Raw genomic sequence first — 26,013 nt, 5'->3', positions numbered from 1 at the left:
TGCAAGGATATTTAATAAATTAAAATGGGATAATTGATCAAAAAATGATATTCTTAGAAATGATTCAATTAATTAAATAAATATTTAATTAATATTGGGTAATTGATTTTGCCATGTAATATTTGATAATTAAAGAATTAATTATGTGCTCAAGATTGATCTAATTGCCTTTTGGTTAGGACCTTGGTGATGTTGTCGAGATTAGGGGCCCATGGTTTAGATGACCAATTTTAGGGTATTACAGGTGGGTGCTAGGTTGGGTTCCAAGGTGGGTGCGAGGGTAAGTGTCGAGGTGGGTAACAGGTTAGGTGCTAGGATGGGTGAGTGCTAGGGTGCAAAGGTGCCAGGGTGGGTGCTAAGGTGCATCACAGCTTGGGTACTAGGATGGGTTGGTGCTAGGGTGAGTGGCAAGGCGGGTGCACAAGTGTCAGGGTCGGTGCCAAGTGGGCGACTGCTATGGTGGATGCCAAGGTGGGTCACGAGGTGGGTGCCAAGTTGCTAGGTTGGGTTCCAAGGTGGGTGCCAAGGTGGGTGCTAGGGTGTGTGGGTCACAGGGTGTGTACCAAGGTGTGTCACAACGTGGGTGCCAGGATGGGTGCGCACCCACCCTGGCCAAGACGGGTGCGAGGGTGGGTTCCAAGGCCGATCACAGGCTGGGTGCTAGGATGGGTGGGTGCCTAGGTGGGTCACAGGGTGGGTGCCAAGGTGGGAACTGGGGTGGGTGTGCACCCACCCTAGCCAAGGTGGGTCACACGGTGGGTGCTAGGGTGGGTCACGGGGTGGGTACTAAGGTGCGTGCCAAGTTGGGTCATAGGGTGGGTGTGCACCAACCTTGGTCAAGGTAGGTCACGGGGTGGTTGTCGGGGTGGGTGTCAAGGAGCCAAGGTGGGTGGCAAGTAGCCAAGTTGCATGCCAAGGTGGGTGTCGGGGTGGGTGCCAAGGATCCAAGGTGGGTGCCAAGGAACCAAGGTGGGTGTCTGGGTGGGTGCTGAGGTGGGAGCTAGGGTGGGTCCCAAGGTGAGTGCAAAGGTGGGTGCCAGGGTCAAGGTGAGTGCCAATGTGGGTTCAAAGGTGCTAAGTTGGGTGCGAGGTTGGGTGCCAGGGTGGGTGGGTGCCAAGGTGTGCTAGGTGGAAGCCCGAGTAGGTGTTGGGGTGGGTCGGCATCCCATGGATCTCGAGTTGGGTGCCTGATGGGTGCTTCTTGTCTAGTTTTAGTCATCAGGACTCATTTCAAGCCTCAGAGGTCGTTTCTTGTCCAGTTGCCCTGTCTTCGACCTGGGAACACAATTTTGGTCCTTGGGTCCCATTTTTTTTTGTCTCGCATCCCACTTTTGGCCTGTGGCCTTTTCGGGGTCGATTCTCGTTTTGGGCATCAGAGCATGTTTCTTCTCCTAAAAACCAATATTTGTTTGTTGCGTCTCGGAACACATTTTTGTTCTCGTGGACCCATCATGGGTCTTGGAACGCATTTGTGGTCCTTGGGTCCCATTTTGCATCCTGAAACTTGTTTTTGGTGCTTGATCCCTATTTTGGGTGCCCACCTGCACCAGGTGCGCACCCGGGGCAAACCGAGCGCCTTGGTGCACCGGGGCAAGATCAAGCGTGCACCCGAGGCACCCCGAACATGCACAAGGGTGCACTCAGCCCACATGTGAGCGCAGGTCGTTGCGCCCGAGGTGGTGTGCGGGCACCTCAGTGTAGACGGGACACTGCGCGCACTTGGGCGGGTCGGGTGCGCACCCAGGCGGGGTCAGGTGCACACACGATGCCCCATCAAGGTGCACGCATGTAGGCCGACCCAGGTGCACACCCGACGCTCGGGTGAGGTGCGTGCACCCGGGCAGGGTTAACACTTGGCGAACGGGGCGCGCTTGGCGAGGGATGGTGTGCACCTCGGCGGGGGTGGGTGGCCGGGGTAGATTCGCACGTGGGTCATGGTTTGCTAAGTACACGCTGCGACAATGTCATAACGGGTGCGATCATACCAGCATTAGTGCACTGGATCCCATCAGAACTCCGCAGTTAAGTGCGCTTGGGCCGGAGTAGTACTAGGATGGGTGACCTCCCGGGAAGTCCCGGTGTTGCACCTTGTTTTAGTTTTTCGTTGGGCGTCGTAATGCTATTTGAATTAACCTTTTGCCTGTTTGCGTTCTCGTCGGGGCTGGGCCAGGGTGTGGTGCCCGCACTACCGCGCGAGTGGGGGCGACACCAAGCACGCACCCGAGGCGCCTCAATAACATAGGCCACGATGCAAACTGGGCATTGTGCGCGCACCCAGGTGAAATCAATGTGCACCTCGGCCAGTGCGCGCTTGGTCGAGTCGCGCAAGTTGGCCAAGGTGCACAACGATGTTTCTTACTCTAAGGTTCTGCACCAGACGCCCGGGATAGGTGAGCGAAGTTGGGCGGGGCCAGGTGTGCGCCCGAGGTAGGTGCACGCAGCTGGAGAGCACTTTGGAGCGCACCAGAGGTGCGCACCTTGGAGCACTCTTCGAAGCGCTCCTTGGTGCACACCAATGATGCGCTCCGTTCAAAAGTTTCCTGGAAAGGCAAAAAAAATTGAGATTATAGAATTTTCCACTTGAGAGATTGTCAAAAAAAAATTAAAAAAATAAAAGGAAACGTGGGTGCCAGGGTGTGCGCGCCCGGGTGCCCACCCTGGTGCACAGCCCATCCAAGGTGTGCGCACCAAGGCACCCACCCTAGCGAAGGTGCACGCAAGGTGCGCACCCGGGGCAAATTAGACAATTAACCCAACTTTCAACTTCGCGTGCACCAGAGTTGCACGCCATGGTGCACACCTTGGAGCACACGAGAGGTGCGCACCTTGGAGTGCACTTCAGACAGCTCCTTGGTGCACACCAATCTTGGGCACCTCAGAGCGCACCATGATGCCCACCAAGGTGTGCACACCCTGGCATAGGTGCGCACCCAGGGCAAACCGAGCTCCGACTTCGTGCGCACCAGAGGTGCGCACCTTGGAGGACACTTCAGAGCGAACCTTGGTGCGCACCTCGGAGCGCACCATGGCGCCCACCAAGGTGTGCACACCCTAGGCAAACCGAGCTCCAAATTCATGCACACCAGAGGTGCACACCATCGTGTGCACCTTGGAGCACACTTTGGAGTGCTCCTTGGTGCGCACCGATGTTGCGCACCTCGGAGCGCACCTAGGGAAAACAAGGCAATTAACCCGACTTTCAACTTCGTGCGAACCTCGGAGCGCTCCCAGGTTCGCACCTCAGTGCACACCGAGGTGTGCACCTTTGATGCACTGCCTTCACCAATTTCCAGAAAAGGTAAAAAAACATTGAGAAGGTGTGCACACCGAGGTGCCCACCCTGGCGAAGGTGCACGCGAGGTGCGCACTCGAGGCAAACTGGGCTCCGACTTCGTGCACGCCATGCTGTGCACCTTGGAGCACCTTGGAGGGCCATGGTACGCACCTTGGAGCACACTTCAGAGCGCTCCATGGTGCCCACCAAGGTACGCAACCCAGCGAAGGTGTGTGCACCAAGGTGCCCACCGCGGCGAAGGTGCACGCGACGTGCGCACCTAGGGCAAACCGGGCTCCGACTTCATGCACACCGCACCTTGGAGCACACTTCGGAGCGCTCCTTGGTGCGCACCATGGTGCCCACCACGGCGTGCAACCTAGCCAGGGTGTGCGCACCGAGGTGCCCACCTTGGCGAAGGTGCACAGAAGGTGTGCACCCAGGACAAACCAAGCTCCGACTTCGTGCACGCCATGGTACACACCATGGTGCCCACTAAGGTGCGCAACCCAACCAAGGTGCCCACCACGGTGAAGGTGCACGCGAGGTGCACACCCCGGGCAAACTGGGCTTCAACTTCGTGCACGCTGCACCTTGGAGCACACTTCGGAGTGCTCCTTGGTGCGCACCATGGTGCCCACCAGGGCGCGCAACCCAGCCAAGGTGTGCACACCAAGGTGCCCACCTTGACGAAGGTTCATGTGAGGTGCGCACCTAGGGCAAACCGGGCTCCGACTTCGTGCACGCCGCACCTTGGAGCACACATTTGGGCACTCCTAGCTTTGCACGAATGTTGCGCACTATGGTGGGCACCTCGGAGCACACCAAGGTGGACAGCGAGGTGCACACCTTTGATGCGCTGCCTTCACTAATTTCCATAACAGGCAAAAAAAATGAGATTTTAAAATTTCTGTTTTAAAAGATAGTGAAAAAAGGGGAATGCGAATGCCATCTTGAGCCTGCCTTGGTGCGCAGCCCAGGCAAGGTGCACGCACCAAGGTGCCCACCCTGGCAAAGGTGCGCACCTAGGTAATTAACCCAACTTCCAACTTCGTGCGCACCAGGGTGGGAGCGCACCCAACAACCGGATCTGGGAAGAGCCAATGCGAGAAACCCCACCAAACGCTCTGACGAAAAAAGAGGGGGCACTCCAATAACCCCGCTTCGGAGCGCACCTAGGGCAAACCCAGCCAAGGTGTACACCAAGGTGCCCGCCCCGGCGAAGGTGCACGCAAGGTGCGCACCTGGGGAAAACCGGGCTCCGACTTCGTGCACACCACACCTTGGAGCACACTTCAGAGCATTTCCGGGTTCGCACCAACATTGTGCACTGTGGTGGGCACCTCGGACACACCAAGGTGGGCAGTGAGGTGCGCACCTTTGATGTGCTGCCTTCACTAATTTCCAGAAAAGGCATAAAAAATTAAGATTTTAAAATTTTCGTTTTGAAAGATAGTGAAAAAAATGGAACGCAGGTGCCATCTTGAGCCCGCCTTGGTGCGCAACCCAGGCAAGGTGTGCGCACCAAGGTGCCCACCCTGGCGAAGGTGCGCTCCTGGGGCAAACTGGGCAATTAACCCAACTTCCAATTTCATGTGTGCCAGTGTGGGTGCTTACCCAACAATCGAGCCTGGGAAGCCCCAATGCGAGAAACCCCACCAAACGCTCAGACAAAAATAAAGGGGGCGCTCCAATAACCCTGCTTCAGAGCGCACCAGGTGCACACCCGGGGCAAACCGAGCACCTTGGTGCACCAGGGCAAGATCGAGCGTGCACCCGAGGTGCCCCGAACATGCACTAGGGTGCCCTTGGCCCACATGTGAGTGCAGGTCATTGCGCCCAAGGTGGTGTGCGGGCACTGCGGTGCAGACGAGACACTGCGCGCACTTGGGCGTGTCGGGTGCGCACCTAGGCTGGGTCGGGTGTGCACACAACGCCCCGTCTAGGTGCATGCACGTAGGCTAGCCCAGGTGCACACCCGACGCTTGGGCGAGGTGCGCGCACCCAGGTAGGGTTCACACTTGGCAAACGGGGTGCGCTTGGCGAGGGAGGGTGTGCACCTCGGCGGGGGTGGGTGGCCAGGGTGGATTCGCACGTGGGTCGCAGGTTGTTAAGTACATGCTATGACGAGCTCATAATGGGTGCGATCATACCAGCATTAGTGCACTGGATCCCATCAAAACTCTGCAGTTAAGCGTGCTTGGGCCGGAGTAGTACTGGGATGGGTGACCTCCCGGGAAGTCCCGGTGTTGCACCCTTTTTTAGTTTTTTGTCAGGCGTCACAATGCTATTTGAATTAACCTTTTGCCTGTTTGCATTCTCGTCAGGGCTGGGACGGGGTGCGGTGCCCGCACTAAAGCGCACGTGGGGGCAACACCGAGCGCGCACCCGAGGCGCCCCGAGCACACAGGCCACGGTGCAACCCGGGCGATGTGCACGCACCTAGGTGAAATCAGTGTCCACCTCGGCCAGTGCACGCTCGATGGAGTCTCGCACATTGGCCAAGGTGCACAGTGATGTTTCTTACTCTAAGGTTCCGCACCAGACGCCCAGGACAAGTGAGTGAAGTTGGGCGGGGCTAGGTGCGCGCCCAGGGCAGGTGCATGCAGCTGGAGAGCACTTTGGAGCGCACCAGAGGTGCGCACCTTGGAGCACTCTTCGGAGCGCTCCTTGGTGCGCACCAATGATGCGCTTCATTGAAAAGTTTCTTGAAAAGGCAAAAAAAATTGAGATTATAGAATTTCCCACATGAGAGATTGTCAAAAAAAAAAAATTTGAACGAAATGCGGGTGCCAAGGTGTGCGCGCCCAAGTGCCCACCCTGGTGCACAGCCCAGCCAAGGTGTGCGCACCAAGGTGCACTCAAGGTGTGCACCCGGGGAAAACTGGACAATTAACCCAACTTTCAACTTTGCGCGCAATAGAGGTGCCCGCCATGGTGCGCACCTTGGAGCGCATGGGAGGTGCACACCATGGAGCGCACTTCGAAGCGCTCCTTGGTGCACACCAATCTTGGGTACCTCAGAGCGCACCATGGTGCCCACCAAGGTGCGCAGCCCAGCCAAGGTGTGCGCACCCTGGTGAAGGTGCGCACCCAGGGCAAACCGAGCTCCGACTTGGTGCACACCAAAGGTGTGCACCTTGGAGGACACTTCGGAGCGCACCTCAGAGCGCACCATGGCGCCCACGAAGGTGCGCATCCCAGCCAAGGTGTGTGCACCTCGGGCAAACCGAGCTCCGAATTCATGCGCACCTTGGAGCACACTTCAGAATGCTCCTTGGTGCGCACCGATGTTGCGCACCTCGGAGCACACCCAAGGACAACAAGGCAATTAACCCGACTTTTGACTTTGTGTGCACCTCAGAGCACTCCCAGGTTCACACCTCAAAGCACACCGAGGTGCGCACCTTTGATGTGTTGCCTTCACCAATTTCTAGAAAAGGCAAAAAAACATTGAGAAGGTGTGCGCACCGAGGTGCCCACCCTGGCGAAGGTGTGTGCGAGGTGCGCACCCAGGGCAAACCGGGCTCCGAATTCGTGCACGCCATGTTGCGCACCTTGGTGCGCACCTTGGAGCACCTTGGAGGGCCATGGTGCGCACCTTGGAGCACACTTTGAAGTGCTCCATAATGCCCACCAAGGTGCGCAACCCAGCCAATGTGTGCACACCAAGGTGCCCACCGCGACGAAGGTGCACGCAAGGTGCGCACTCGGGGCAAATCGGGCTCCAACTTCATGCACGCCGCACCTTGGAGCACACTTCAGAGTGCTCCTTGGTGCGCACCATGGTGCCCACTAGGTTGCGCAACCCAGCCAAGGTGTGCGCACTGAGGTGCCCACGCCGACGAAGGTGCACGTGAGGTGCACACCCGAGGCAAACCAGGCTCTGACTTCATGCATGCCATGGTGCACACCATGGTGCCCACCAAGGTGCGCAACCCAGCCAAGGTGCCCACCGCAGCGAAGGTGCACGCGAGATGTGTACCCGGGGCAAACTGGGCTCTGACTTCATGCATGCCGCACCTTGGAGCACACTTTGGAGCACTCCTTGGTGCGCACCATGGTGCCCACCAGGGCGCACAACCCAGCCAAGGTGTGCGCACCAAGGTGCCCACCTCGGCCAAGGTGCGCACGAGGTGCACACTTGGGGCAAATTGGGCTCTGACTTCGTGCACGCTGCACCTTGGAGCACACATCGGGGCGCTCCTAGGTTCGCACTAGTGTTGCGTACCATGGTGGGCACCTTAGAGCACACCAAGGTGGGCAACGAGGTGCGCACCTTTGATGCGCTGCCTTCACTAATTTCCATAAAAGGCAAAAAAAATGAGATTTTAAAATTTCCATTTTGAAAGATAGTGAAAAAAATGGAATGCGGGTGCCATCTTAAGCCCACCCTAGTGCGCAGCCTAGGCAAGGTGTGCGCACCAAGGTGCACCCTGGCGAAGGTGTGCACTCGGGAAATTAACCCAACTTCCGACTTCGTGCATGCCAGGGTGGAAGCGCACCCAACAACCGGGCCTGGGAAGAGCCAATGTGAGAAACCCCACCAAATGCTCTGACAAAAAAAGAGGGGGCGCTCCAATAACCCCGCTTCAAAGCACACCTAGGGCAAACCCAGCCAAGGTGTGCACCAAGGTGCCTGCCCCAGCGAAGGTGCACACAAGGTGCGCACCCAGGGCAAACCGGGCTCCGACTTCGTGTACGCCGTGCCTTGGAGCACACTTTGGAGCGTTCCCAGGTTCGCACTAGCGTTGCGCACCGTGGTGGGCACCTCAGAGCACACCAAGGTGGGCAGCGAGGTGTGCACCTTTGATGCATTGCCTTCACTAATTTCCAGAAAAGGCAAAAAAAAAAGGGATTTTAAAATTTCCGTTTTGAAAGATAGTGAAAAAAATGGAACGCGGGTGCCATCTTGAGCCCGCCCTGGTACGTAGCCTAGGCAAGGTGTGTGCACCAAGGTGCCCACCCTAGGAAAGGTGTGGACCCAGGCAATTAATCCTACTTCTGACTTCGGGCGCGCCAGGGTGGGTGCGCACCCAACAACGGGGCCTGGGAAGAGCCAATGCAAGAAACCCCACCAAACGCTCTGAGAAAAAAAGAGGGGGTGCTCCAATAACCCCGCTTTGGAATGCACCTGGGGCAAACCCAACCAAGGTGTGCACACCAAGGTGCCCACCCCAACGAAGGTGCACGCGAGGTGCGCACCCGGGGCAAACTGGGCTCCAACTTCGTGCACGCCGCACCTTGGAGCACACATCGGAGTGCTCCCGAGTTTTCACCAGCGTTGCGCACTGTGGTGGGCACCTCGGAGCACACCAAGGTGGGTAGAAAGGTGTGCACCTTTGATGCACTGCCTTCACTAATTTCCAGAAAAGGTAAAAAAAAATGAGATTTTAAAATTTCTGGTTTGAAAGATAGTGAAAAAAATGGAACGTGGGTGCCATCTTGAGCCCGCCCTGGTGTGCAGCCCAGGCAAGGTGTGTGCACCAAGGTGCCCACCTTGGCAAAGGTGCGCACCCGGGGCAAATCGGGCAATTAACCCAACTTCTGACTTCGTGTGTACCATGGTGGGTGCGCACCCAACAACCGGGCCTGGGAAGCTCCAATGCGAGAAACCCCACCAAACGCTCGGACAAAAAAAGAGGGGGCGCTCCAATAACCCCGCTTCGGAGTGCACTAGAAACCCCACTGGACGCTTGGGCAAAATCGTAATGTGCACCCGAAGCCCCTACCCAAAAATCCCCACTTCGAACATGGGGAGCTGCAACGGTAAAAAGACTCACTAAACTCTCAGACGAAAAGGTGGCTCGAGGGTAATACCTAAAACCCCACTTCCACTTCCGATCAAGGAAACCCCCCTCTTCGAAGCCCCGCCCAGCACTTGGACGAAAAAAATGCGGCCCCCAGATGAGAAACCCCTCTTCGGAGCATCGCCCAGCACTTGGACAAAAAAAATGTGGCCCAAGGGTTGCTTAGCTTGGCACTCGGATGAGAAACCCCTCTTCAGAGCCCCGCCCAGCACTCGGACAAAAAAAATGCGACACAAGGGTTGCCCAGCTTGGCACCCAGATGAGAAACCCCTCTTCAGAGCCCCGCCCAACACTTGGATGAAAAAAATGTGGTCCCCGGATGAGAAACCCCTCTTCGGAGCCCCGCCCAGCACTTGGATGAAAAAAATGCAGCCCCCTGATGAGAAACTCCTCTTCGGAGCCTCGCCCAGCACTTGGAAGAAAACAATGCGGCCCAAGGGTTGCCCAACTTGGCACTCGGATGAGAAACCCTTCTTTGGAGCCTCCCCCAACACTTAGACAAAAACAATGTGATGCAAGGGTTGCCCAGCTTGGCACCCGAATGAGAAACCCCTCTTCGGAGCCCCGCCTAGCACTTGGATGAAAAAAATGCGGCCCAAGGGTTGCCCAGCTTGGCACCCGAATGAGAAACCCCTCTTCGGAGCCCCGCCCAGCACTTGGACGAAAAAAATGTGGTGCAAGGGTTGCCCAACTTGGCACCTAGATGAGAAACCCCTCTTCGGAGCCCAGTCCAGCACTTGGAAGAAAAAAATACGGCCCAAGGGTTGCCCAACTTGGCACCCAAATGAGAAACCCCTCTTTAGAGCTTGGAAAACCCCACTCAGCCCTTCGACAAAAAGGCGGACCTAGGGTCGCATCATTTTCATCCACACTTGGCATCTAGGGAAGAAAAGAGTGTGCCACAAACCGCAATCAGCCCTTGGACAAAGAAAAGGTTGGCAAAGGGTCGCACCGTCGGCAACCCCACTTGGCAATTAGACGAGAAAGTCTGGCACATGCCCCCTTGAGGTGCACTGGCAGGAACCCCACCTCGAAGGACTTTGGAGAGAGAGATGCAGGTCAGCAAGCAATGAAGAAGGCTAGAACTGTAAACCCCACCTACGACAAAGCCAAAAAAAAGAGGTCGCAAGAATCGAGGTGACAAAGGGCTGAATCTCAGTGGATTGTGGCAGCAAGGCCACTCTGCCACTTATAATACCCTGTCACTTATATTAAGTCATCTGCAAAAGATTCTTCTCATCGACAGCTTGAAATTGTTATCCAAGGTTGCTCCGACCAGGCGGTTGCACCGATCGAAGGTAGCCAATGACACGGGCCCCTGGGGGTGCAAGAGCACCCCTACTGCGGGTCGCAATGTAGCCAGAGAGAGAGATGCGCCGCATCTAGCATGGATTCTGACTTAGAGGCGTTCAATCATAATTTGACACACGGTAGTTTCGCGCCACTAAATTTCAACCAAGCGCGATGACCAAATGTGTGAATCAATAGTTCCTCTCGTACTAAGTTGAATTACTATCGTGGCGCGGATCATCAGTAGGGTGAAACTAACCTGTCTCATGACGGTGTAAACCCAGCTCACGTTCCCTATTGGTGGGTGAACAATCCAACACTTGGTGAATTCTGCGTCACAATGATAGGAAGAGCCGACATCGAAGGATCAAAAAGCAATGTCGCTATGAACTCTTAGTTGCGACAAGCCAGTTGTCCCTGTGGTAACTTTTCTGACACCTCTAGCTTCAAATTTTGAAAGTCTAAAGGATCGATAGGCCACGCTTTCACGATTTATATTCGTACTGAAAATCAAAATAAAATGAGCTTTTACCCTTTTGTTCCACACGATATTTCTATTCTCGTTGAGCTCATCTTAGGACACCTGCGTTATCTTTTAATAGATGTGCCACCCCAGCCAAACTCCCCACCTAACAATGTCTTCCGCCCGGATCGGCGCGCCTAGACGCACCTTAAGGCCAAAAACAGGGGCATTGCCCCATCTCTGCCTCACAGAATAAGTAAAATAACGTTAAAAGTAGTGGTATTTCACTTGCACCAAAATGGCTCCCACTTATTCTACACCTCTCAAGTCATTTCACAAAGTCGGACTAGAGTCAAGCTCAACAGGGTCTTCTTTCCCTGCTAATTCCGCCAAGCCTGGTCCCTTGGCTGTGGTTTTGCTAGATAGTAGATAGGGACAGTGGGAATCTTGTTAATCCATTCATGCGTGTCACTAATTAGATGATGAGGCATTTGGCTACCTTAAGAGAGTCATAGTTACTCCCGTCGTTTACCTGCGCTTGGTTAAATTTCTTCACTTTGACATTCAAAGCACTAGGTAGAAATCACATTGCGTCAGCATCTATAGGGACCATCACAATGCTTTATTTTAATTAAACAGTCGGATTCCCCTTGTCCGTACCAGTTCTGAGTCAGCTATTCACCGCCTAGGGAAAGCCCCCCGAAGGGAGCACCCTACATCCATCGCCCGATCGACACACGATGGCCCACCCTCACCGTGGTAGCAGCTTGGGCAGGCCGCCAACAGCCCACGGGTTTGGGGCGCAGACCCCTAGGCCCAGCCCTTAGAGCCAATCCTTTTCCTGAAGTTACGAATCCATTTTGCCGACTTCCCTTACCTACATTATTCTATTGACCAGAGGTTGTTCACCTTGGAGACCAGATGCGGTTATGAGTATGACCGGGCATGAATGGTACTCGGTCCTCCAAATTTCCAAGGGCCACCGAAGGCGCACTGGACACTGTGGGACATGTGGTGCTCTTCCAGCCGCTAGACCCTATCTCCGGTTGAACCGATTTCAGGGTGGGCAGGCTGTTAAAAAGAAAAGATAACTCTTCCCGAGGCCCCCGCCGACGTCTCCGGATTTCCTAATGTTTCTGTCTACCGCCATGTCCCGGTTCAGGAATATTAACCCGATTGCCTTTCAATGATCGCACAAAGTGTGCCCTTGAAACAGGGCTTCCCCATCTCTTAGGATCGACTAACCCATGCCCAAGTTTTTTTCACATGGAACCTTTCCCCACTTCAGTCTTCAAAGTTCTCATTTGAATATTTGCTACTACCACCAAGATTCGCATTGGGGGCCGGTCCACCCAGGCTCATGCCCAAGGTTTCGCAACAACCCTTGCATCCTCCTACGCATCAGAGCTTGGCACTTGCCCCGATGGCTGAGTATAGGTTGCGCACTTCAATGCCATCCATTTTTGGGGCTAGTTGATTTGACAGGTGAGTTGTTACACACTCCTTAGCGGATTTTGACTTCCATGACCACCGTCCTACTATCTTAATGAACCAACACCCTTTGTGGGATCTCGGTTAGCGTGCAATTTGGCACCATAACTCGACTTTCGGTTCATCCTGCATCGCCAGTTCTCCTTACCAAAAATGGCCCACTTGGAGCTCACGATTCCGTGGCACGACTCAATGGAACAACCGCGCCTCCTTACCTATTTAAAGTTTGAGAATAGGTCAAGGGCGTTACACCCCCGATGCCTCTAATCATTTTCTTTACCCGATAAAACTCGCACATGAGCTCCAGCTATCCTGAGGGAAACTTTGGAGGAAACCAACTACTAGAGGGTTTGATTAGTCTTTCACCCCTATACCCAAGTCAGACGAATGATTTGCACGTCACTATCGCTACAGGCCTCCACCAGAGTTTCCTCTGGCTTTGCCCTGCTCAGGCATAGTTCACCATCTTTTGGGTCCCAATAGGTGTGCTTGCACTTGAACCCTTCACAGAAGATCAGGGTCGGTCGGCGGTGCACCCACCGAGAGGGGATCTCTCCAGTCAGCTTCCTTGCGCCTCGCGGGTTTCCCAACCTACCGACTCGCACACATGTTAGACTCCTTGGTCCGTGTTTCAAGATGGGTTGGATGGAAAGCCCGCTGGACAGTGCCATGAGTGTGTAGGTTCCCAAGGGCCCACCCTGGTAGGTGTGTGCTTTGCTATTTGACTGTCGTGATGGAGGTACAGTGCGACTAGAAGGCCGCACTTGTGCCGCCGCAACAGCCCACGCTAGCACGCCCCTCGAGCCGAGCGGCAGATCGGCTGATGCCGTTTCGCATCCAACCGGGGCACATCGCTGGCCTCCATCCACTTCCCTCCCAGAAATTTCAAGCACTCTTTAACTCTCTTTTCAAAGTCCTTTTCATCTTCCCCTCACAGTACTTGTTTGCTATCGATCTCTCGCCCGTATATAGCCTTGGATGGAATTTACCACCCGATTAGGGCTACATTCCCAAACAACCTGACTTGCCGACAGCGCCTCGTCGTGTGGTAGGGTCCAGACCCGACGGGGCTCTCACCCTCTCCGGCACCCCCTTCCAGGGGACTTGGGCCCGGTCTGTCACTGAGGATGCTTCTATAGACTACAATTTAGTAGGCAAAGCCGCCGATTTTCATGTTGGGCTCTTCCCGATTCGCTCACCATTACTAGGGGAATCCTGGTAAGTTTCTTTTCCTCCGCTTAGTGATACAGAAGAGGCTTTAGGGCTGTCTCAGAATGGTCCAAGCATTAGACACGCTTGGGGCGACTACCAGTGCCAACCTCTTATCCCGCGATGCGTCCGATACATAGATAATTCCAAGGCAACCGAGGAGCCTCACCGCAAAGCAATCGGGGTGCAAGGTAAGGGATGGGGCGAGAAGGCCCCAATGGCTAGATGGAAGAGGCATCAAGGCCGCCTTGGAATGGTCCAAGCATTAGATGTGCTTGGGGTGACTACCAGTACCAACCCCTTATCCCGCAATGCGTCCGATACCAAGATAGTTACAAGGCGGCCGAGGAGCCTCACCGCATAGCAATCGGGGTGCAAGGTGAGGGATGCGGCAAGAAGGCCCCAATGGCTAGACAGAACAGGCTTCAGGGCCACCTCGGAATGGTCCAAGCATCAGATGTGCTTGGTGCGACTACCAGTGCCAACCCCTTATCCTGTGATGCGTCTAATACAAAGAAAGTTCCAAGGCGACCGAGGAGCCTCACCACATAGCAGTTGGGGTGTGAGGTAGGGGATGTGACGAGATGGCCCCAATGGCTAGATGAAAGAGGCTGTAGGGCCGCCACGGAATAGTCCAAGCATCAGACATGCTTGGGGCGACTACCAGTGCCAACCCCTTATCCCACAATGCGTCTAATACATAGATAGTTCCAAGGCAGTCGAGGAGCCTCACCGCATAGCAATTGTGGTGCAAGGTGGGGGATGTGGCGAGATGGCCGCAAAGGCTAGATGGAAGAGGCTGTAGGGCTGCCTCAGAATAGTCCAAGCAACAGATGTGCTTGGGGCGACTACTAGTGCCAACCCCTTATCCTGCGATATGTCTGATACACAGATAGTTCCAAGGTGGTCGAGGAGCCTCACCACATAGCACTCGGGGTGCGAGGCGAGGGATGCGGTGAGAAAGACCCAACAGCTAGATAGAAGAGGCTTTAGGGCTACCTCAAAATGGTCCAAGCATCGGACGCACTTGGGGCGACTACCAGTGACAACCCCTTATCCCATGATGCGCCTAATACATAGATAGTTCCAAGGCGGCTGAGGAGCCTCACCACATAGCAATCAGGGTGTGAGGTGAGGGATGCGGCGAGAAGGCCCCAACGGCCAGACGGAAGAGGCTGCAAGGCCACCTTGGAATGGTCCAAGCATCGGACACATTTGGGGCAACTACCAGTGCCAACCCCTTATCCCGTGATGCATCTGATACAAAGATAGTTCCAAGGCGACCGAGGAGCCTCACCACATAGCAATTGGGGTGCGAGGTGAGGGATTCTGCGAGAAGGCCCCAATAGCTAGACGGAAGAGGCTTCAGGGCTGCCTTTGAATGGTCCAAGCATCCGACATGCTTGGGGTGGCTACCATTGCCAACCCCTTATCCCGCGATGCATCCGATACAGAGATAGTTCTGAGGCAGCCGGGGAGCCTCACCACATAGCAATCGGGTTGCGAGGCAGATTATTGGGAAGGGAACCCCCTGGGATGTGGCTCAAGTAGTGCCCAAAGGGATTGGAATGTGGAATCACATCGAGAGACCCAAGTGGTATATGAGGGCTCAAATTGAATTATCGATTTGGCCATGACATGGATGCATCAGAATGACTACCTTTGCCGAACCACTCTCGCAATTGCATCCATACCGAAACCAATAAGCATTTCTGTTAGAGCCCTCACATAGCATTCGGGAATCTTGCATGCCCCTCTAAATCGATCAATTCTAGCACTCAATGAAAATCCGAGCGCTACCACCATTCAAGTGCCAACATTGGTCGAGTTAGAGGGGCACGGGGGAGAATGCTCCAGTCAACACCTCTTGTCGTGGGGTCAGAGTTTTCACCCGTGTGGCACCGCCTTTAGACATTGCAAATAGCTTGCAAATAAATCTAATACGGACTACGCCTTCACCAATGTTGCTTGGAACAAGACTTATGCAGAATCTAAGTCTAGACGACGTCAACGAGTGCAATGCGACACTCCAATGGACTTAGCTCTAGGACTTCACATCTAGCAAGTCGCCTCAAGAACTAAGCTAGAGAACTTCCCAACCTATGGGTCGCCCTCAAGAGATATCCCTACATCCAGGGTTGGACTTGTGGCCTACACAAGCCGTCCTCATGAAAACCTCCTACGTACCCACTACCAATGTGGCTCAAAGTCACATGTAGTTCTAAAGTCAGCTCGCTGTGCCACCAACTTGCAAATACCTCCATGTCTATCCTGGCAAGGTCCTCGACCTCCCATTCCTAGACACAGTGATTACACCTCGGATCATGTCCCAGACACAACCCTACACCACATTGGGAATGACTCCACGACATCCCGCAGCCCAAAGCCTTCTCGAATGACTTATGCGAGAACCCACGCATAGCATTCTATCCAACATGATATCAAGTCTTGCATCCGATCTTTCGTAACCCACATTATTCCCAAGTAATTCATCCTCAAGCCATTGCGCACTTAAGGATCGGAAGACATAGAGATGTGCCAGGGGTAGACACACTCTAGAATCCATTCTAGTTTAGGTCCGATCTCAAAGGTCATTACACCCTCCCCCACTTAAAATAAGCGACGTCCTCGGTGCTTGCAACATCGAACTTCCGAGTTACAAAATACTTGCAACGTCCACTTCACTTCAACTCGAATCACAAAGAAATGACACCATCCAAATCCGGTCCATAAATGAACACTCGACTTGAGATTCCATCCAAGTCAATTCAGATCAGCTTGGGTCCAGACCCTTCACCAAGTCCAACTCGTGAAGCTATCTTCCCTTCAAGCCCTTGCTAAGACCAATTGTGCAATCTAGGCGATCCTGGGGACGTAGATTACCAATCCACTTAATCAGACACCATCTCACTCAATGAAGTTGAAGAGCCTAACCCTGCTCTTGCAAAACCTAAATCGTAAGGCCGTGTCTAACACCCAATCAAAATACCCATTTTGCAATGCCTCGGGATCTTGAGTACCACCAAGCCATCCACAAGACTCAATTCAGTCCTAATGTTACCAAATAGTCACCAAAACCGTTCATCAGATCACTCCTCTAATATTGACTTTACCAAAAAGACAAGTATCAGAGTCATCGATGAATCTGCTCTGATACCAGATGTCATGGGGTCAGAGTTTTCACCCATGTGGCACCGCCTTTAGACATTGCAAATATCTTGCAAATAAATCTAATACGGACTACGCCTTCACCAATGTTGCTTGGAACAAGACTTATGCGGAATCTAAGTCTAGACGACATCAACGAGTGCAACGCGGCACTCCAATGGACTTAGCTCTAGGACTTCACATCCAGCAAGTCGCCTCAAGATCTAACCTAGAGAACTTCCCAACCTATGGGTCGCCCTCAAGAGATATCCTTGCATCCAGGGTTGGACTTGTGGCCTACACGAGCCGTCCTCATGAAAACCTCCTACGTACCCACTACCAATGTGGCTCAAAGTCACACGTAGTTCTAAAGTCAGCTCGCTCTACCACCAGCTCGCAAATACCTCCATGTCTATCCTAGCAAGGTCCCCGACCTCCCATTCCTAGACACAGTGATTACACCTCGGATCATGTCCCGGACACAACCCTACACCACACTGGGAATGACTCCACAACATCCCGTAGCCCAAAGCCTTCTCGAATGACTTATGCGAGAACCCACGCATAGCATTCTATCCAACATGATATCAAGTCTTGCATCTGATCTTTCGTAACCCACATTATTCCCAAGTAATGCATCCTCAAGCCATTGCGCACTTAAGGATCGGAAGACATAGAGATGTGCCAGGGGCAGACACACTCTAGAATCCATTCTAGTTTAGGTCTGATCTCAAAGGTCGTTACACCTCCCCTATATAAGTTATTTGTCCGATTCTCGCACAACCGTAGTCTGCCTCATCGAATCGAACAATGGTCCCAGATTCTGACTTCCGTTCCATAGAGACCCAAAAGCTAGATGGAGGCTCGCAAGAGAGAGAGAGAGTCGGAGCATAGCAATCGGGTTTCTCGAACATTTAGGGATCGAGCTCACTTGCGGATAAGGCAAAATCCACCAAGTAACCCAAAAGCTAGATGGGGGCTCAAATTGAATTGCCTAGGCGGCCACAACAAGGATGTGTTGGATCAACTACCAGTGCCAAACCATTTAGCAAGACGAGTCTGTGTCAAGGCTGGATAGAGATTCTCAGAGAGCGCTCGCATAGCATTTAGGAGACCTATCGCATCCCTCACACTTGACAAATGGTGGTGCACGTTTATAAATCTGAGCGATCCAACCCTTTTGAGAACCAACATTGGTCGAGATAAAGGGGCACGGGGGGAGCTGCGTGAGATAATACATTCCCCTATATAAGTTATTTGTCCAATTCTCACACATCCAAAGAATGGTCATCAAATCAGACAACCCAAACTTCCGACTTCCGTCCTAGAGAGCCCAAGAGCTATCTAAAATGTTCATGGCCGAAACTCGATCGCGGCTATACTAGTCCACCAAGCAACCCAAAAGCTAGACTGGAGCTCTAGTCAAATCACCTCGGTGGCCACTGCAAGGATGTGTTGGAGTGACTACCATTGCCGAACCATTCCGCAGGTTGAGTCCATACCGAGCCACATAGAGATTCCCGATGAGCTCCTGCATAGCAATCAGGAGACTTGCCGTGTCCATCACAATCGATAAATCTTGGTACAAGATTTTTGCATCCGAGTGCTCCAACCAGTCGAGCACCAGCATCAATCGACATAAATGGGCACGGGGGGAGGATGCTCAAGAACAATACCTCCCCTATATAATTTATTTGTCTGATTCTCAAACAGCCGAAGTCTGGTCATCGAATCGGGTCAAAGACCACAACTTCTGACTTTACCCACAATGCAAGTCATCGAATCAAACATCGGCCCCCAAGTCGGACTCCATGCATATGTCAGGTCATCGGACCCAACTTCTGACTTCCTGCGCATGGCAGGCCATCAACTTGGTCATCGGACCCAACTTCCACCTTCCTGCGCATGGTAGGTCATCAACTCAGTCATCCGACCCAACTTCCGCCTTCCTGCACATGGCAGGCCATCAACTCGATCATCCGACCCAAATTCTGCCTTCCTGCGCATGGCAGGTCATCGGACCCAAATTCCAACCTCACGAGTATGACTACATATCGAATCAGTCATCGGACCCAACTTCTGACTTCATCCATACCATAGGGTCTTTGAGGTTGGCGCGGTGCGCTAACCCGGGGAGTCGACCCATCGAAGCATACACCTCCCATATATAAGCTATTTGTCTGAGTCCCACACCTGTGTAGTTTTCACCTCTGATTAGGACATCGACTACAACTTCAGAACTCGATTGCAATGACTGTAACAGTGCCTTGGTGTGCACCTTACAACGCATAGTGCTAACATTCGCCTTCCTGCATGTGGCAGGTCATCGGACCCAAATTCTGACCTCGTGAGCATACCTACTAATCGAATCGGTCATCGGACCCAACTTCTGACTTCATCCATATCACAGGGTCCTTGAGGTTGGCACGGTGCGCTCAACCCGAGGAGTCAACCCATCGAAGCATACACCTCCCCTATATAAGTTATTTGTCTGAATCTCACACCTCTGTAGTTTGCACCGCTGATCAGGACATCAACCCCAACTTCCAAACTCGCTTGCATTGACCGCACTAGCGCCTTGGTGTGCACCAAAGTGTGCTCCAGAGGTGCACACTTTTGGTGCACACTTTTGTGAGCTCCAAAGGTGCACACTTTTGGAGTGCAGTTTTCGTGCGCTCCAAAGGTGTGCACTTTTGGAGGGCACTTTTCATGCACTCCAAAGGTGCGCACTTTTGGAGGGCACTTTTCGTGCGCTCCAAAGGTGCACACATTTGGTGCACACAAGTGCACACCTAGGTGAGAACCTTCGAGCACACCTTGTAGCACACCAAACTCTGACTTTCAACTTCATCAGCAATGCAGGGTCTTTGAGGTTGGCGCAATGCGCACAACCAGGGGAGTCAACCCATCAAACCCAACACCTCCCCTATATAAGCTATTTGTTTGATTCTCATACATGCGTAGCTTGCAGGACCGATTAGGACATCAACCCCAACTTTTGACTTCTTAATGAAAACAAGTTCTTTGAGGTTGGTGCAATGCACACAACCAGGGGAGTCGACCCATCAAACCCAACACCTCCCCTATATAAGCTATTTGTCTGATTCTCATACATGTGTAGCCTACAACAACGATTAGGACATCGACCCCAACTTCCGAATTTGTTTGCATTGACCGCACCAAAGGTGCATGCCTTGGTGCTCACCAAACTCCGACTTCCAACTTCTTCTGCAATATAGGGTCTTTGAGGTTGGCACAGTGCGTACAACCACGGGAGTTGACCCACCAAATGCAACACCTCCCCTATATAAGCTATTTGTCTGATTCTCATACATGCGTAGTCTGCAGTAATGATTAGTACATCCACCCCAACTTTCAACTTCTTAAACAAGACAGGGTCTTTGAAGTTGGTGAAGTACACACAACCAGGGGAGTCGACCCATCAAACGCAACACCTCCCCTATATAAGCTATTTGTCCAATTCTCATACATGTGTAGTCTGTAGCAACGATTAGGACATCGACCCCAACTTCTGAATTCATTTGCATTGACCGCACCAAAGGTGCACACCTTGGTTTGCACCTTGGAGTGCACTTTGGTGTGTACCCTGGAGTGCACTTTGGTGCTCACCTTGGTGCACACTTTGGTGTGCACCTTAGAGTGCAGCAAAGGTGTACACCTTGGAGCGCACCACATAGGGGCTTTGAGAGGTTGGCGCAGTGCGCACACCAAGGTGGGTGTTGAGGTGCGTGTCGGGGTGGGTGGGTGCCAGGGTGGGTGCGTGCTATGGTGGATTCCAAAGAGGGTCATAGGGTGGGTGCCAAGGTGGGTTGGTGATATAGTGGGTTCAAAGGTGGGTGCTAGGGTGGGTTCCAAGGTGGGTCATAGGTTGGGTGCTAGGATGAGTGGGTGTTAGGTTGGGTGCCAAGGTGGGCTCCTGGGTGGGTTTTAAGGTGGGCGCGAGTGCGGGTGCCAAGGTGGGTAACAAGTTGGGTGTTAGGATGGGTGAGTGCTAGAGTGGGTGCCAAGGTGGGTGGGTGCTAAGGTGGATGCCAAGGTAGTTCACAGGGTGGGTGGGTTCTAGGGTGAGTTCCAAGGTGGGTCACAGGTTCAGTGCTAGGGTGGGTGTCGAGGTGGGTCCCTGGGTGCATGGGTGCTAGGGTGTGGATGCTAATGTGGGTCATAGGGTGGGTGCTAGGGTGGGCTGCAATGTGGGTGCCAAGGTGGGTAATAGGCTTGGTGGGTTCTAAATTGGGTGCTAGGGTGGGTGTGCACCCACCTTGCCCGAGGTGGGTGCCAAGGTGCTAGTGTGGGTGGGTGCTAAGGTGGATGCCAAGGTGGGTGCCAAAGTGAGTTCCAAGGTGGGTGAGAAGGTGGGTGATAGGTTGAGTGGTAGGATGGGTGGGTGCCAAGATGGGTCATAGGGTGGGTGTTGAGGTGGGTGGGTGCAAGGGTGGGTAGGTGCTAGGGTGGGTGTCAGGGTGGGTGGGTGATAGGTTGGGTTCCAAGGTGGGTGCGAGGGTAAGTGTCGAGGTGGGTCATAGGTTAGGTGCTAGGATGGGTGAGTGCTAGGGTGCAAAGGTGCCAGGGTGGGTGCTAAGGTGCATCACAACTTGGGTGCTAGGATGGGTCGGTGCTAGGGTGAGTGGCAAGGTGGGTGCACAAGTGTTAGGGTGGGTGCTGAGGTGGGTGCCAAGTTGGGTTCCAAGGTGGGTGCCAAGTGGGCGACTGCTATGGTGGATGCCAAGGTGGGTCATGGGGTGGGTGCCAAGTTGCTAGGTTGGGTTCCAAGGTGGGTGCCAAGGTGGGTGCTAGGGTGTGTGGGTCACAAGGTGTGTTCCAAGGTGTGTCACAATGTGGGTGCCAGGATGGGTGTGCACCCACCCTGGCCAAGATGGGTGTGAGGGTGGGTTCCAAGGGCAGTCACAGGCTGGGTGATAGGATGGGTGGGTGCCAAGGTGGGCACCAGGGTGGGTGTGCACCCACCCTGGCCAAGGTGGGTCACGGGGTGGGTGCTAGGGTGGGTCATGGGGTGGGTACTAAGGTGCATGCCAAGGTGGGTCATAGGGTGGCTACCAAGGTGGGCATAAGGGTGTGTGTGCACCAACCTTGGCCAAGGTAGGTCACGGGGTGGTTGTCGGAGTGGGCATCAAGGAGCCAAGGTGGGTGGCAAGTAGCCAAGTTGTGTGCCAAGGTGGGTGTCGGGGTGGGTGCCAAGGAACCAAGGTGGGTGTCTGGGTGGGTGCCAAGGTGGGAGCCAGGGTGGGTCCCAAGGTGAGTGCAAAGGTGGGTGTCAGGGTCAAGGTGAGTGCCAATGTGTGTTCCAAGGTGCCAGGGTCAGAGTGAGTACCAATGTGGGTTCAAAGGTGCTAATTTGGGTGCGAGGTTGGGTGCCAGGGTGGGTGGGTGCCAAGGTGTGCTAGGTGGAAGCCCGGGTGGGTGTCGTGGTGGGTTGGCATCCCATGGGTGTCGAGTTGGGTGCTTGATGGGTGCTTCTTGTCTAGTTTTAGTCATTGGGACTCATTACGAGCCTTAGAGGTCATTTCTTGTCCGGTTGCCCTATCTTCGACCTGGGAACCCAATTTTGGTCCTCGGGTCCCATTTTTTTTTGTCTCGCATCCCACTTTTGGCCTGTGGCCTTTTCGGCGTCAATTCTTTTTTTGGGCATCAGAGCATGTTTCTTCTCCTAAAAACCAATATTTGTTTATTAAGTCTCGGAACACATTTTTGTTCTCGTGGACCCATCATGGGTCTTGGAACACATTTGTGGTCCTTGGGTCCCATTTTACATCCCGAAACTTATTTTTGGTGCTTGATCCCTATTCTGGGTGCCCACCTACACCAGGTGCGCACCTGGGGCAAACTGAGAGCCTTGGTGCACCGGGGCAAGATCGAGCATGCACCCGAGGTGCCCCAAACATGCAACAGGGTGCACTCAGCCCACATGTGAGCGCAGGTCATTGCGCCCGAGGTGGTGTGCAGGCACTGCGGTGGAGACGAGACATTGTGCGCACTTGGGTGGGTTGGGTGCACACCCAGGCCGGGATGGGTGCGCACACGATGCCCCATCCAGGTGCACGCACGTAGGCTAGCCTGGGTGCACACCTGACGCCCGAGCAAGGTGCGCACACCCGGGCAGGGTTCACACTTTTCGAACGGGGCGTGCTTGGCGAGGGAGGGTGTGCACCTCGGGGGGGGGGTTGGTGGCCGAGGTGGATTCTTACGTGGGTCATGGTTTCCTAAGTACACGCTATGACGTGCTCATAACGGGTGTGATCATACCAGCATTAGTGCACCGGATCCCATCAGAACTCCATAGTTAAGCGCACTTGGGCTGGAGTAGTACAGGGATGGGTGACCTCCCCAGAAGTCCCGGTGTTGCACCCTTTTTTAGTTTTTCATCGAGCGTCGCAATGCTATTTGAATTAACCTTTTGCCTATTTGTGTTTTTGTCGAGGCTGGGATGGGGTGCGGTGCCCGCACTAAAGCGCATGCGGGGGCGACACCAAGCGCACACCCAAGGTGCCCCAAGCACACAGGCCATGGTGCAACTGGGGTGTTGTGCGCGCACCCAGGTGAAATCAGTGTGCACCTCGGCCAATGCGTGCTCAGTTGAGTTGCGCACGTTGGCCAAGGTGCACAGTGATGTTTCTTACTCTAAGGTTCTGCACCAGATGCCCAGAACAGGTGAGCGAAGCTGGGTGGGGCCGGGTGCGAGCCCGAGGCAGGTGCACGCAGCTTGAGAACACTTTGGAGCACACTAGAGGTGCGCACCTAGGAGCACTCTTTGGAGAACTCCTTGGTGCGCACCAATGATGCGCTCCGCTCAAAAGTTTCCTGAAAAGGCAAATAAAATTGAGATTATAGAATTTCCCACTTGAGAGATTGTCGAAAGAAAAATAAAAAAATTGAAGGAAACGTGTGTGCCAAGGTGTGCCCACCCTGGTGTGCAACCCAGCCAAGGTGTGCGCACCAAGGCGCCCACCCTGGCGAAGGTGCATGCAAGGTGTGCACTTGGGGCAAACCGGATAATTAACCCAGCTTTCGACTTCGCGCGCACCAGAGGTGCGCGTCATGGTGCACACCTTGGAGCGCACGAGAGGTGCGCACCTTGGAGCGCAATCTGGAGAGCTCCTTGGTGCGCACCAATCTTGGGCACCTCAGAGCGCACCATGGTGCCCACCAAGGTACATAGCCCAGCCAAGGTGTGCGCACCCTGGCGAAGGTGCGCACCTGGGGCAAACCGAGCTTTGACTTCGTGCGCACCAAAGGTGCGCACCTTGAAGGACACTTCAGAGTGAACCTTGGTGCGCACCTCGAAGCACACCATGGCGCCCACCAAGGTGCGCAGCCCAGCCAAGGTGTGCACACCTCAGGCAAACCGAGCTCCGAATTTGTGTGCACCAGAGGTGCACGCCATCGTGCGCACCTTGGAGCACACTTCGGAGCGCTCCTTGGTGCTCACTCGAGGAAAACAAGATTGAAAATGACAACGATCGATGACAAATTGATCGCAAGGTGAACCTTTGTTCAATCCTGTAAATAGCATGAATTTGATTCAAATGGAAATTTCAAATCAAGAATGACAAATATGACAAATTATGACAAATTGACACTTTCTATGCGAAATTGATTGATTGACAATTATGACAAATTGCTATGTCAAAATTGATTGATTGACAAATATGACAAATTATGGCAAATTTGCTATGTCATTCCCATGAAATTAGGAGAAATATAGGAGAAAATTGAAAATTAGATGGATTAGAAATTAGGAAATTAGAAAATGAGGAAATTAGGAATTAGGAAAATTAGAAAATGAGGAAATTAGGAATTAGGAAAATTAGAAAATGAGGAAATTAGGAATTAAGTGAATTAATTAACAATTTTTCATTTATTAATTAATTCACAAAAAAGGGAGGAATTAGTTAGCCAATTAAATAAAGATTTAATTGTAACAAGAAGACTTAGGATAAATAAATAAATTATTTAACCTAGAGGGAGAAATGACAAACAAGGTTAAATGAATAAATCATGAAACCCTAGAAGATGAATTAGAAATGCAAGGATGACAATTAGGTCGTGATTGAAGGATCGATTTGATCATGATTCTGACTTGATAAAAGACCAATGCTCATAAATGATTTGATTGATAAATGCGCCAATTGACAAGGAACAATGACTAATTGATCCAAATTGACATGATTGAGAAGGACAACGATCAATGTCAAATCGATTGCAAAATGACAAGATTGAAAATGACAACGATCGATGACAAATCGATCGCAAAACGACAAGATTGAAAATGACCACGATCAATTGCAAAATGACAAAAAGAACAACGATCGATGAGAAATTGATCACAAGATGACAAGATTGAAAATGACAATGATCGATGACAAATCGATCGCAAAATGACAAAATTGAAAAGAGGACAAAACCCTAATTAGGATTGACGATGTCCAAAATGATGACAAATGAACACGCACATTGATGCGACAAGATAAGATCGACCAAAATCATGACAAATATTGTTATTGACAAGACCAAATTTGAAAGCGAGATAAATGAAGAATGCAGAAGAAGGACTCGATGCTTGCAAATGATAAAAACCAAGTGCGTGACATAGGAGAAATGTTAATGCGACGCAAAAACCCTAAAATAAGGCAATGCGTCAATGTTAAAGTATGACTCTGCAAGTGTTGACCATTTTTAGATGTCTACATTTTGCCCCTCTTTGAGACAATGTGATTTTAAGCGTTGTTTCAAAGAACAATAATGAGAATGCCCCAGATACTAACAATGACATATGCATGCCCCGTCGAGGAATTGGCCGGAAACATCCAGAAAAGAGGCCAATTGATCAATAAGAATGATAGAAAATGATAGGATCAAACAGACTGACAATCAGAGATCGGATACACAAAGGACAAGCAATTGATGGTGCAAAAGACCGCGACCAGCATAAGATGGAGAGAGTACACGTCTATCTATGCACTGACAAAGATCTATAAATGAGACAAAGAGAGTGAAAATTGCTCATTTGCACTAGCCAAAGAGGAGAATTTGTTGCTCTAGAAAAGGACACTTGTAGAGAGATGGTGAACATTCCAATGGCAGATCACCTCGGAGAACATGTACGCATGTACAGACAACCAGACGACGTGGGAGTAGCGGTATGTATCTCAAAAACCCATATTGTCAATTTTATGAATTTGACTTGCTTGCGGGACATTGTGGGGCCCATAGAGAATGCAGAAAGTGACTTCTGTGCCTGTGTGAGTGCATCCTGAACTTGTGTAGGGTATCCTGCGCTTGTGTAGGGTACA

The 26,013-nt window shown here is 52.7% G+C and overlaps 3 non-coding genes and 1 pseudogene across 3 annotated transcripts; 3 read left to right on the top strand and 1 right to left on the bottom strand.

Annotated features, from left to right (window-relative positions):
• The first annotated feature begins 1,971 nt into the window (after positions 1-1,971).
• On the top strand, positions 1,972-2,090 carry LOC131062020 (5S ribosomal RNA). The gene has a single exon (XR_009110647.2). It is a non-coding gene; the product is annotated as a 5S ribosomal RNA (ribosomal RNA).
• A 3,323-nt stretch (positions 2,091-5,413) lies between these two features.
• Positions 5,414-5,532, top strand: LOC131062027 (5S ribosomal RNA). The gene has a single exon (XR_009110653.2). It is a non-coding gene; the product is annotated as a 5S ribosomal RNA (ribosomal RNA).
• A 4,679-nt stretch (positions 5,533-10,211) lies between these two features.
• LOC131062234 (28S ribosomal RNA) lies at positions 10,212-13,605 on the bottom strand. The gene has a single exon (XR_009110835.2). It is a non-coding gene; the product is annotated as a 28S ribosomal RNA (ribosomal RNA).
• Positions 13,606-22,952: 9,347 nt separating this feature from the next.
• LOC131062050 (5S ribosomal RNA) lies at positions 22,953-23,071 on the top strand (annotated as a pseudogene).
• The last annotated feature ends 2,942 nt before the right edge of the window (positions 23,072-26,013 follow it).

This window comes from Cryptomeria japonica, chromosome 2, assembly GCF_030272615.1.
Source record: "Cryptomeria japonica chromosome 2, Sugi_1.0, whole genome shotgun sequence".
In the NCBI taxonomy this organism is placed as follows: domain Eukaryota; kingdom Viridiplantae; phylum Streptophyta; class Pinopsida; order Cupressales; family Cupressaceae; genus Cryptomeria; species Cryptomeria japonica.
Note: the sequence above shows the minus strand (reverse complement) of the source record. Positions and strands in the feature narration are given on the sequence as shown.